Here is a 13,881-nt window from a genome sequence, read left to right as displayed (position 1 = left end):
CAACCAAGGTAGTTAAATCTCACATTAGAACATCATGTTTCCCGTCCTTCAAAAATCATTTTTGGTCTTACACATTGTTGTGCTACAGTAACCGAGTGGTGACTAGAAGCTTCTCTGTGCCGCCTGCAATCGTCTATTGATGCTGGTGAGGCCTTTAGAGGTCATCTGTGAATTGTAGCTTCAAAAAACAACCCAGGTTACTTTCTCCTCTCTAAACTACATGCACATCTGTCAACGTGCCACCACGAGTAAACTTCTCAAAACACCAAGATATCATGAAACCAACCGAAAATAACAATGTGCAAACAGTGCAACCAAAATATGGCTGGAAATGGTTCTGCTGTCAGAGCATCCATGTTCTGATTTGAAATGTTAAAAAAAGCACAATGTCAGGAGTCAGAATCTATAATAACGTAATAATGCACCAAAGATGAGCTAACGTTTGCTGTAACTCAGACGCTGTCCATGTGCAACACCTTCACCTGCATCTTTACCATCGCTTAACCAATGTACATAAGAACTGACAACAAGGTGGCTCCAAAATCTGCAGTGAAATGTTTTGAACGCACAGAAAAAGCCCCACCTGGTCACATATTAGCAAACTGTCATGGTTTCACGTCTACACATGGAGTCCTTTCTGCTCAGCAAACCTGAGCGCCTGCAGCTACAACAGGAGCCATAACGGCTTTAACGTTTAGTGAAATATGGCTTCTTGTGGACAGCTATATGAGAATATCAATACCACTCACATGTGTGCGTTAAGTATAGAGCAGCGAGTGCCGGTTGGAGTTAGGTTACCGTAAAGACTCCGGCCGGCTCTGTTTCCCACCCAACAATCTGTAAATACATAAATAACCTCAAGAATGGTTACGGTTTGGGATTTCTCTGCTTCTGCCTCTACAAGAACTGCAAATACTTTTTTGTGGATTCAACTCACGTCACGCTAATTTTTCGAGCACTGGATAGCTCTCCTTGCTTCCAGTCTTTATGCTAAGCTAAGCTAACCACAGGGATCGAGCTCCATTATTAATCAATGATCCTGATGTTCTCATCTCACTTTCAGATTCTGATTAAATGTTCTTCCCAGAACGCCGGACCGCTTCTTAAGGCTTCCTTCAAGGCTTCGCTCACTGGCAAGAAAAAGCCAGAAATCATCTGCATTTATATGTAAATCTGTCATAAAATATGTCCAAATGTTATGAAAGATCTAATAACACACATTCTTGTTCGCATCTATCAAGCATTTCTAGTGTAGGTTGGGAGAAAAAAAAACTCTGTGAACCCCTCAGGCTAACGACATCAACAAAAATTAAGTAGAGTCAGGAGTCGGTAAACCTGGAGTCGGATCAATGAGACAGGATCGAAGGTGTGGGCCGGGGTTACTTTGACAAACACAAAACACTGATGTGAGCCGTGCCTCGTCAAATAACAAACCCAGAGAGCCCAGAAGACTTCTGATCAAGAACTGCTGATTTGCATAAAGCTGGAGAGGGCTTCGCAGCGATCTCAAAGACTTATGTTTGATATTCATCAGCGCTCAGTTCGAGAATAAGCGAGCGAGTTTGGCGCCGTAGCGTCTCTCCGTAGAAGACGACTCCAAAAGCACAGCGCAGAATTCTCAACGAGGTGGAAAAGAAACCCAAAAGGACTCATTGGAGCTGATTAACATCTCTGTTCGTGAGTCTGCTCATAGGTGGAGACTCCTGGTGGAGATGCTTCCACCAAAAAATCCGGCATGAAAGTTCACCGAAATGCAGGAAATGAAGTGCACGTCCATGCAAACCATGGCGTACGGTTGCATGGATCATCCGTGGCAAAGGAGGCTCCCAAAACAAAACAAAAAAAATCTGAAGTTTGCCAAAAAAAAAAAAGCGCCCTGACGCTCCGCATCACTGCAGGAGAACGGTTTGAACTGACGAAACTAAGCTCGGCTTAGGAAGAACATGCGGCGCCGCATACCAACATGAAAAACCTCCGTCCCAGAGGTGGAGCGCGGTGCAGGGAGGGAGGGTGATGATTTGGGGCTGATTCGCCGCCTCTGGGCCCGAACTGCTTGTCATCATCAAGGGAGAAGTGAATTCCCAGGTTTATCGAGTTATCTAACGGAGTAATGTCAAAGCGGCTGTCTGCCACATGAAGCTGGGTGCAAGTTGGGTGATGCACAAGCGGCAACCTCCAGGGCTGAATAATCAAGCCGGCGCGGAAAATGCCACAAAGTGCACTTCCTCTGACGGCCACTTGAGGCCGCCTCCAGAGGTGAGTCGGTCCCCGCAGACCTCCATGTTAAAATGTCACAGCAGAAACAAACATGTTTACAGCCTGGCAGAGGAACACATTTGGTCTCTACAGCTAATTTCACTATTTTTGAAAACTCTGCAGAAGGAGAATTTTTATGTAAATGGTGTTTGCCTAAATTGTCGTGGCTGCTTTGAGTGACAGTTCAACGACTCGCCTCAGTTCCACCCAATCTTTGCTGATTTTTGTAAACATCCAGGACTTTGGTGGCACCAGCTGACGATGGGCAAAGCCACCACACCCAACCTCAGACCTGCTGCTCAGGATGCATTATAATAATTTAACCACGAACTTAGACATTAACATAACTCTACTACAGAATAACTTAAAATCCTGGAGTCCGGTTAGAGCCGAGACATGCAGTCATTCAGTCCAGAAAGACTAAAAATATTGTAGGTCTGTAAGAAAGAAAGGAGGGTTTAGCTAGCAACGGGCACCATGACAAAGACTTATTTGGCGCTTAATGGCTTCCAGCCAGAGCTCACGATTATAGTTCCTAAAGCTAGGCAATTAATGTAACTGAACCACTTTATGTTGGTATTCTATGCTTTAAAACTGCATAGTCAGCACATGGTACTGCGTTTGTTTTAATTTTATTAAATGAAAGCGAAGCCAGCTATAAGTTAAAAAAGAAAATTGCTTAAAATGTGTGTCCCTACTCAGGAAGTTAATGACTTATCCCCAATAGATCCATTTCTCTTAATATTTAACCAATTAAAAGTATATTATCTCATAAGATGAAGTGCATGCATGTTAGAAAATGTCCTATAGATCAGTTGTAGTACCTGGTTGTTCCACCAGGTGGAGCCTCTTACTGTTTGACACTGTAGCGACCAGAGAAGGTGGTCACTCGGACTATAGGAGTATATTTTGTGTGAGTTTAGCTAGCAACGGGCACCATGACAAAGACTAGCAGGAGGCCACTAGGACAGTAAACCTGGGGGTGAATATCTGTATGTGGTATTGTGTCCAGAACACTTCATTCATCTCAACACCGACGTCGTCTTGTTGGACATTATGATGACACGCTGGTGACAATAGCTGATCAATATCCCGATCGGTCACAGAGCAAAGTGCAAAATCAATGCTTTCAGCGTCGCATAAGCTCATGTGAGAGCGCATCGACTCACTTCCTATCTGTTTGTCTTCTCAGGTACGTTTAGCAAAGCCTGCATTCGCCGTCCTGTCATTGCACGTGTGCGCCTTCGGAGAGGGAGGGTGGGCCGAGCGGAGGGACATTATGAAGATGGACGACGCTGTCACGGTGGGACGGTGTTTGTCGCAATGCAAGCATTTTCCCCTACTCTATTATCATTATCATGGCTGATGTTATTGTTACAGCAGCCATTTCAGGAAGTGGTTGAGCTGCTGAGGCCGAAAGGCAGGAAAGCTAAATGGAAAACAGAGATATTGGAATTCAAGGAGTGAATACGTGTTGTATAATATCTACATTTACAGATAATTGGGAGCATGCAGTATGACTGCTACGCCTTATGAAATCTTTATGGCGACGTGTGAGAGCAAACAGCAACAACAGAAAGCGTCCCCGCGTTGATTCATCGTTCCTTCAGGACATCTGTACGCTTAATGGTCCAACTCGGCTGCAAAACCGAGCATGAAGGAAGGTTAGGGTCCTCCTCAAACACACCGGCCCTCAGCAAAAGCTAGCTGAGGAAATCCAAATTAGTCAAACCGGGGCGCGAGTTGGCGACGCCGGCTTCACACCTCCGCCTGACAGGACACTCATGTTAATGCTGTTTTCCCCACACATCCCCTCTCCTCCTTCTCACATGGCTGTCCTTTAGGATGCCGGAGCAGGTGTGATAAATGCTGCCGTTTAAATCAAAGCACTCCCCTCTCCCGCCTCGCTCCTCTGGGGAGAAAGAGGATGCCGCCATGCAGATTGATATCAGGAGGCCCAGCCACATCCTGCAAGGCCTGACTGATGGTCTGTCTGGATAAAAAATGAACTTTATACCCACCACGCGAGCTATGATTCATGTGGCTCCCCCTCCTCCCCTCCACGTATACCTCCACTACACGCTCCCTGGAAACACTATAGTACATCATATAGTGCTGCACTGGCTGCCTACGCCCACAAAATACCAATGAGGCGTTTGGAAAACATCAAACTCGCTGCGTTTTCTCTTCATTTGCCGAGATGAACGAAAAAAAAAAAAAAATCATTGTTTGAGTCTTCTTCTTTCTGCACTGCTGCTGCTGCTGCAAAATAAATATACGTCGAAGCCTCATCCCTCGAGTCCCGTTTGGCAGAGATTTTCTCGTCTGACCACTGGTTCTGTTTGGTCCTTCTGCCCTTCCATACCATCAGTGAGTGACAGGCAGGCAGAAGCCCCGGGGTCGCATTACTCACAGCTAGCATTCTGTTCTTCTTCTTCGTCTCCCTTTCCTGCGCTAAAAAAACATGGTGAAGCGTTTGCACTTTCCGCTCCAACAGCGAGTAGGTAGTGTGGGAGGCGGCGGTGCAAGAGGAGAACACGAGCCTCGCTTTAGGTTTTCTCCAATTAATTCGCCGTCTGAAGAGGCAAAGACAATATTTGCAGAGAGGGATAATTGCGAATAAATTATCTGCAACGTCTCGCTCGAGCTTAATGACGTCGCATCTCGCGGGAGGCTAAATGTTCTGACACGGCGTCGCGGATTTTTCTTCTCCTCGGCGGTCATTTAGGCCTTTATGTCGTCCGAAGCAGCCCGGCCGGTCGAGTCCTCCTCTTCGGGGGAGGAGCCGAATCATAAAAGCTTCTTCTTCTTTTTTTTTTCTTCTTCTTCCCGGAGAGGTGTCAATGTCGATGGAATAGCATTTCCATAATTGCACCCTATAAAAGTGTCGGGTGACTGACGGTTAAGGCTAATGAGAGAGTGGGAAAAGGACAGTGAGGTGACATCCCATAATTATCACCTCACATCTAAAACTCACAAGACGAGAAAAAAGAAGCAGAAGAAAGGGAAGGAAAACATCAATATCATATGTATAGGAGGGCTGTTTTTTCTTCTATAGCTGTTACAGCGAAGAAAAAAACAGTTTTGAACAAAGAAAGTTCCTCGTGTTCGCTGGTTTGTGGCGCTTATTTTTAAAAAACAACAACTTCTAACATCTGAAGGTGCATTTCTACGGTGGCATCTTTCATCGGCGTTTTTGATACACCCCTCCACAACACAGCCGGTCCCAAGGGCGCCATAAAAAGACCGGCGCGTAAACCTTTTGATGAAATTGAAATCCTTGGAGGCCGAGGAAATACGGCGGCGGCGCTGCAGGAAACTCGGCCCATTTGTCATCGATCAAAAGGTATTAAAACTAAAAACAAAGATCCGTTAGCGGCTGATTAAAGGTCACGTGACGCTAACAGAGATTGAATAACAATAAAAAAAATAAAAAAAACAGAGAGAGAGAGAGAGGGAGGAATCGATAGCGCAAATATTCCCGTGCGAGCGACTGTAACGATGATTAAAGAGCTCTCGTCGGAGGGCAGTCGTGGGATTTGTTTCGGGTCCGATCGCGAAAATTAATCAATTAATTTATGGAATTGGTATAAATAAGAGAAGAAAAAAAACACTTTCCTGGCTTCGGATTCAGAGAAAAACAGCATAAATTGCAGAAACCATGGTTCTGAACTGTAGATGTCACAGCTGATGACATTCACACGGCATCACAAAGACTCTATTCCTGTTCGCTCTCCGTCCCCGACGTGCCGGCTGGTCATTGATTGGGGATTTTTAACTGTGGCGACAATAGAGACAGTGATTGAGGTACTTACCCTAATGACACCTCTGTTCCCGCCGTGTTCTTTTGTGTGACTTGATTGAACGGGCAGAGGGTATAAACGTACCTGCAGAGGAGGAGGAAAAAAACACAATGCAACCGGTGAGTAAAACTGTTCCATCCACGGTGGGTTTTAAATCTTCCTCAGGAGGTTTCTTTGTCTCATTCTGAGGATTTAATGCAAACGAGATCAAAACACCAGAACCAGGGATTTCACTGTAAAGAGAAAATAAAATCCTGCACACCAAATTTTAAAGACCCCTATAAAAAACATATTAAACCTTCTCCTATCAATATTTTTTTAATCAACAGTCGATGACATGACTACTTTTAATGTGATGTAGCTTCTGGTTGCTTTTAAGCCTCTTTTGGCTCATTGTTTTGGCTTTACGGCCCACAATGACGCACTCATCAGCATCGTTTCCAGGTGTTAGCAAACAAAAAACAACTTTTCTAACATTACACACCAATAAACAACAGACAACTGACTACAGTAGAGCATTTAGCAGCTAAAGAGCAGCTAGATAACGTTGTCAGGGGGCAGTGAAGACCAAAACAGAGCTAAAAAAACTAACAAATGGTAATATTAGCAGCCTAAACAACCTCTCAGATGATAGTATTTCAATGTTACAGGAAGGTGGAGCATTAAAATGGCATTTATAGAATCACCAGTCAGATCTGACAAAAAAGTTTGGTGACTTCTCCCAACATAAAGTTTCTAAAGTGGTTTTCCTTCTTCTATGCAAAACTCTCCCATAGATTCAGGATTCTTAAGGTCTTGTTTCCCCTTGGGTGGTTTTGGTGTTGAGGGTTTTTGGTGTTGCCCGTGATGCGGCGGCCACTGTTTGCAGTCGACACTCTGCACATTTTTGCACTTTCTGGTACTTTTGGCTAACCGGTGGCTAAAATCTCATCTCCACTTATCGCTGAAGATTAAACAATCCCCGTTAACGTCTTCTTCCCAATCATTTTCCTATTCAGACTTATTTAGTCTCCTGCTTTTGCTCTATTCCACACTGGAAAGTACGATTAGCGATGTTAATGATGAAGCGTTAATCAAACAGCCCCCATTGAGTCGTGAAGTCTCTTTGTTGGTGTTCATTGAAACAGGTGCATTGAAATTAGTTGTGTGTAATAAAAGTGGCCTCAAGTTCACGTTCACCATTGAAAGTCAGGGTTTGGGTTGTCTCCTCCTAGCATTTTTTGTTGTTGTTGTTTTGTGGATGATCAATTGTTAATCAGTTACGTTCCAGTAACCATTTTAACCAATTAAAAGTATTATAAGTGATAAGGCAAAAAACAAAGGTAATGCATGTCAGATAAAGTATCGTGCATCAGCTGTAGTACCTGGTTGCGCCACCAGGTGGAGCCTCTCACTGTTACTGTTTCTTCGTTTAATAGTTTAGCTACCATTGGAGTTGGTTGCTCCGATTATAGCATTGTGGCGGTTTAACTAGCATCGGGCACCTTTACAAAGTCTTCTGTGGTTGTTAAGGGCTTCTGAATTCTACATCGACAGCAGTTGTTGGCACATGCGGAAACATCTACAGCACTTTGAGGTAGCTATGATTCGATCATTGGTTGATGATGGAAACAGTCTGTAGCTTCACGAGTTGTTGCACCACCGCCTCAGTTTTGTTAACATCCCATGAGATGACGTAAGGCGGCTGCCTGCTCCCTCTAGTGCGACAATCCTGAACAGTCGCGTTCATTACCGGCCTGAAGAAAAGCAGCGCTGGTGTTTTACCAAGCAGAATTATTGAACAAGGAGACTTTCTCTCAGCTCAGTGGCTACCTACTGGGACAAAAAGTCTGACAAGGAGCTACCAGTTAGCCCGCCACCCACAGCTCTTTTACCAAGGCAAAGGGAAGTCTCGAGGAGCTAGCAATTAGCAGCGACAATCACTAATGCACTTGCTGGGGACGGCGCCGCAGAGTGGAGGCACGATCACAAGCTCCGGTAACAAACTGATCAAAGGCCTCGATGGCGAAACCGACGGGGGGAGAAGGGAAGGGGTTTTTTATTTTTTATTTCTTTCCTTTCCTTGACATTTGAACCATTACGCCGACTGTTACAAAAGAGCAGACAACCAGAGAAAGGAGATAGAACGAGTGCAAGAGGGAGGGGAGTGGGAAAAAAAAGATATATATATATTAAAAAATGGCTGCAGTGAAAGTAGACGTGGGCCGGGGAAGTACGAGGGGGGATCAAAAGCTGTACGAGGGAAAGGCAAGATGAAAGAAAAGAAAATGATGAACATCAGAGACAGAGGGGATAGCGGGAGAGGTAAGTGATTGGCTGCGGAGTTCTCTTCGCTCTTGTTTGCGCTTGTTTGCGGAATGAATTTAATGCTTCTCATCTTGGAGACTTTCATTTAGCCATTTATCCTTTCATGTCTACTGTATATTTCAGCGGGGATGCCCCTTCCCACATTCGGCAGATATGAGGGGAAAGGGAGAGAAAAAATAAAATCTCACAGGCATGGGTGTTTTTTTTTTTTTTTCCGACTGCAGACTAAGCAGTACGGCTCAGAGGAGGAATAAATGGATGATTCCTACTGATTTAGTGGAACACCTACTTTCTTTTCTCTGCTGGAGGTTGACATTTAAAGTTTTTCGTGTTGTTCTTTCTTTCTTTTTTTTTTTTTTTGGAAAACGTCTCAACAACTTCGCAGCCAGGCAACTTTTGCATCCGTCTTCTTTGCTGACTCCTCCTCCGATACGATCCACCCAAGGCTCAGGATTCGCGAGCACGTAATTTAGCCCGCACGCACGGTTTTTAATAAAAATACGAAGAGACACACCTCGATCGCTCGGAGGGGATCTCGGCTCATCCCGACAATAACGAATGATGAAAAACCCACCGCTTCGGCTCCTCTCGCGCGGGAGAAACCGGCTGAGGATGTGCTGGAACTACCGCTGGATTTCATTCGTTTTACTTATTTAAAACCCCGGGGAACACATGGCGGGTTTATTACTGACTGGTCAAGAGTGCAGTCATGATTACCGGGGGGGCTGCTGACCGACTCCTCCCAAATAAAACAATCTGCTGACCCCCACGGCTCCCCTGAAAAACCAGAAGTGACCCGACACCCGGTGTAATTTTGCTCAGACGCAGCTGGCATATCAAGTGGGACGCCGCTAACACAATGGACAAGGGCGTCAAAACACCCATAAAGACTCACTTTGTACTCCATAAAGGCATCGACAAATACCAGGAATACATGCAAGACTGAGCTTGTACAACATATCAGACTGTTGTTGATCAGCAATGTGGGGAAACAATAAAATGACGAAACATGACCAAAAAAATACCAACCACTAGCAGATTCTACAAGTGACAAACGTTCCCTAAACGTCTCGCATGCATCAGTAGATGCTTACAGGTGGCTGAACACAAAGAAGCTTCTAGTCTCCACTCAGTTGTCGACATACAGAAGTTTAAAGTGACTCGTTTTATCTACCTGGACAGAAGTCAGGGAGACTCGTGTAACCATCTTTAGACAGATTTGTGGTCCAAAGTTCTGATCCTCATCCACCAAATTTACAATTTTCTTAGCGTCAGACACCAGTAACACTATCAAACATCACCAACATTGAAGGCCCTCCCATTCTGGACACCTTCTAACCCAGAAATCTGCATCCACCACATCTACAAACGCTAAAGGGCACCACTCAGCCACAGTATCAGTTAAAGTCTCCGTTTCTGACAACTACCTTCAATTGAAAAAGCTCTGCTCATTCATACATCAGACGCCTCCCATCCCAGACTGAACCAGACCTCCGTCCTTGTCCAGTCAGCCGGACAGGTCAGCAGCCTCAAACACACAATCAGTGAACGGCCCGTCGATGAGCACCGCCGTCCAGAGACATTCGCAGCGAAGGCTCCATGTGATACCCAAACCGAGCTCCGTCTGTTGCCACCCACCTTCTGCTGTTGCTTTGTAAAAGCATAATTCCACCCATCCTGTTGTACTGTCTCCCCTGTTTTTTTTTTTTGTGTGTGTGTGTTTTGTTGTTTTTTTTCACAATGCTAACCATCTCCAACAAAAACAAACTCACCGAGATCACACACCGCCTCCGAAACGCTCAGCCTCCCCCACTGCCAAAATCCAAACGACGGAGTCACCGAGCGTCTCAGTGAAGCGATGGCGAGTCTCACCGATCACAACCTGAGTCCGTTTCAACTCTGCTGCTGCTGCACATAATGGACTTAAAGATGGAGAGAAAGCTCGTTTTGGCCTAAGTTCAGTTCCATCTGCGTCTAAACGAAACAGCTCGACAGCACCGATCCCGTGGTGGCCTGTTTGTCTGTATGTTTGGTGTGGATAGACTTGTGAAAACAAACGTGTCATTGGGATAATAAAGAGTATGTGTTGGATTGAATACGACAAAATCTGGCACGTTCAGATGATAAGAGACAGAATTTTCACTGTGTTGGTAAATTATCTCAACATTTGCTCAACGGATTCGATCCATGTGATCTCTTGAGGTTGTGAAGTTGAGATGTCTCAACAACGAATGGATTCAGTGTCATGACATACAACATTAAATGTACCATCTTTGGTTATATCTGACTCTAATCTAGCCAAATCTATCCAGTACTTTAGTTTATACACCCGGTAGGGCTGGTCCGAATAGCAATTTCTGATCTCCGCATATTCGGCCCCAATTAATGACGAATATCCTGAATATTTGGGGGTGCCGCGTGGTGGTGGGTATTCGTTCCGGTTAGGTGTTTAGGTTAGCAGCCATGGCAGGGGGTGCTGGGCGCTGGGCATTCGGTCCGACGGGGCAGCAGTGAACGGGCGTTTCCGCCATCAACAGTCACCGTACTGTATCTGTTATCAGCAGCAGTGGTGGTGGTGGCGGGGGGAATATTCAGAGATTAAAATTGATATCTTGATTCCAGCACAGCGAACGAATAGTTGGCTGTTCGGCTATTGGGATTCAGCCCTACTACCCAGAGAAGTAAAATCTATCATAGCTAATGACAGGAGGTGGGTCTGCGGCTACCATCAAGAGGAGAAACAACAATTTTTACGGATTTTTTCCAAACCAGGATGGGTAATTTCTGGATCATACTCATTGTTTTCGTCAATATTTTAAGGGGTTGTCCATTCATCCCCTCAGGGTCCGGATTGTTAAGTTCCACTTCAATGCTCTAAAGGGTCTGAGGGAAAACACAAATTACCTAAATTGTGTTGTTGTATGACCGATTACAGAATGCTAATTGTTTTTAATAGCCACAACAACACAACACTTGTTCCCAACTCGCTAGGTTTGGCCTCCTGTGACTCCCTTTTCGTCGAAGGTGCTTGAAATATTTACATGAAACAACTTTCAGGGTTAGAGTCATGGCAGAAGAGCTCTCTGAACTTTCTGATTGCACTTTGTCATCATCTGAAGCTCAACTTTGTGTTAGCATGCTAACACTGAGGGCTAACAGCAGGCTAGCTCGCCAACGCTGTATTTGACGTGGCTTGTCATTGTACAACATGTGAGCTACTGGACACCTTGAATGTCCCCAGTGGGAATCTATCTATCTATCTATCTATCTACACTCCTCTGTTCAGGATAGAGGATCTGAGAATTGGTTCAAGGTTTCAGCAGAAGAGGTTCGGACTCCATCAAGGGCACCTCCGGCTCCAACATCATATGACAATTTAACAGCCCACCCACCAATGGAGACCTCGCGTGTCTGCTCCACGGAACTGGAAACCCAATTTTCTAACATCTACAACGATTTCTGGTTCCAGAGCTGCGCTGAATGCCAAATAAAACACTGCGACGGCGTGCCAAACTGCCTCCCGTACTAAATAAATGAGTAATAAAATAAATAAATGCGAACTCCCTCCTCGACACCGGCTTTATTGTTCCTTATACAAGCCACCGGATTCATTAAGTTTGTAAAGCAGGTGTTTCAGCAACAACAAACATCCTCATCTGAGCCCCAGAAACAGATGGCACCTGATAGACGCCGGCACAGCGAGCCGAGGACGGCGGCGGCGGCGGCGGCGGGGAGGTGGGGGGAGGAGGAGGGAAAAAAGGGGTAACGGCATGAAAAAGCTATCAAACGAGTCCCAAAAGGGAGTACCCCTGCACGTCTGTACATCTCTTCCCTCTCTCCATCACTCTGCCTCGTAGCCTCAAGGCGAAACCATCCATCCCTGCCCACTTTTGCTGACAACACTGCACAAAAACAAAAAAAAAAAAACCAGGGAGGCTATTTGTGTTTGGGGCCACTGCGATGTGACCTTGGATGCTCGCCTCCATGTGGCAGCTTGCGAGAAAACAAAAGCAACACAGACAACGTGGAGGGGGAAAGGACAAAAAAAAGTAAGAAAACATGTACGGAGGAGCGCAGGTTGATTATCTGTCGTCACGTTCTGCCGTCTGTGTTGCGTAAAAGGTCAAACATCCGAACAAACCGTCCGCGGCCGTCCGTTAGCGCGGCGAAGGAGGAAACGCGGGCTGAGACGGACAGGTTGGCGACAAAAGGCTTCGAGCAGGAGAAGACTGACAGCAGTGGAAAGAACTGAGAAGCAGCCGCGAGAACAAAGACAAAAGACGGAAGGGAAGGGCAGGACGGGAGGATGAAAAGGAATAAAAGTGCGCAAAAAAAAAAAAAAAGAAGAAGAAGAAGAGCAGCGAGTGGGAGGGAATGTGCCGGTGCATGTGAATCACCGACTGCACAGGCCGAAAATGACAGACGATGACGCGCAACAAGGGCGGGGGAAGCGAAGAGCGAGGAGCCGATTGAACCCTTGACGATAATTAGAAGCAGCAGATCAAAATTGACGTCGCCGATCCTCCCGTTCGAGGCCCCGAACCCCGCGCCGCCTTCGATCCGTCACCGTCTGACAGCGCGGCTCCGGCGCCGGCTGTAATAAGTTGGCGTCGGGCTTCGGCAGGTGTTGCGGCGGCCTGGAGCTACGCAGTCGGAGAACAAATATCCGAGATGCGACCGCGAGGCCCCTCGGGCGGCTTTTCACGCTTCGCCGGCCGGCAGCAGGCTCGGAAATCTGCTGAACTACTTCTGAGTGCTGTCCACGTTTAGGTTCTTACGTCAACACAAAGCTCATTGTTGTCTGAGAAAACGACAACTTTAGCTTCCTGTCTGCTTTTAAAAGAAGATGTTTGGTGGCCAAATACGGAACACAGGAGCATTAAAAAGACATAAAATACAGTGAATAACTATAGATATGTGGAAAAAAGTGTTTAGATGCTGAATGAATGGAGTAAATATTAAATATAGCCCAAAAAATTCAATTGTTGTTTCTATACTTATTGTTTCTGACAAACACGTGAATATAAACCTGCTGTCCTACTAGAAAGCACTGAAGTGTTTCCATGCTGCTTATGGACACCAAATCGGAGGTTTGAGGTAAAAAAATCTACGATCTATTAAAAACGTGGGTCTTGTTTTTGCAGTTTTGTCGATTGGGTTTGTTGGTTAAGATTCATAGATGAGACCGAAGCAACATACTGGAGTTTAACTGGGACCAGAAAAGGCAACACGAAAACTTTCTAGATGTAAATGTTGGTTTAAAGGAGACTTTTCGTGTAGTTTTGTGTAATTCCTTTGTGAATTATCGCTGCATTGGGATGACAGCAGCGTTATATAACCGCATATATGGATGGAAGTTGTTCACTCTGTTTTTCCCGCCTACAAAACATCCATCCATCATCTCTACACCTTAATCCTCACCAGGGTCATGGGGGGCTGGAGTCTATCCCAGCTGACTCAGGGTGAAGGCAGGTTCACCTGGACAGGTAACCAGTCTATCACAGGGCTACACTTA

The 13,881-nt window shown here is 45.6% G+C and overlaps 1 protein-coding gene across 1 annotated transcript in view; it reads right to left on the bottom strand.

The window, feature by feature from the left end:
• The window catches only part of LOC103361389 (glucosidase 2 subunit beta-like), a 50,548-nt gene that overhangs the window by 22,098 nt on the left and 14,569 nt on the right, over positions 1–13,881 (bottom strand). The window contains exon 2 of the mRNA XM_008287458.1: positions 6,072–6,143. The gene's annotated coding sequence lies outside the window, so the exon portion shown is untranslated. The remainder of the gene's footprint in view (positions 1–6,071; positions 6,144–13,881) is intronic.

This window comes from Stegastes partitus, unplaced genomic scaffold, assembly GCF_000690725.1.
Source record: "Stegastes partitus isolate 25-593 unplaced genomic scaffold, Stegastes_partitus-1.0.2 Scaffold11, whole genome shotgun sequence".
Classification (NCBI taxonomy): Eukaryota; Metazoa; Chordata; class Actinopteri; family Pomacentridae; genus Stegastes; species Stegastes partitus.
The sequence above is the reverse complement of the archived record's forward strand: the minus strand, read 5'-3'. Positions and strand labels throughout refer to the sequence as shown.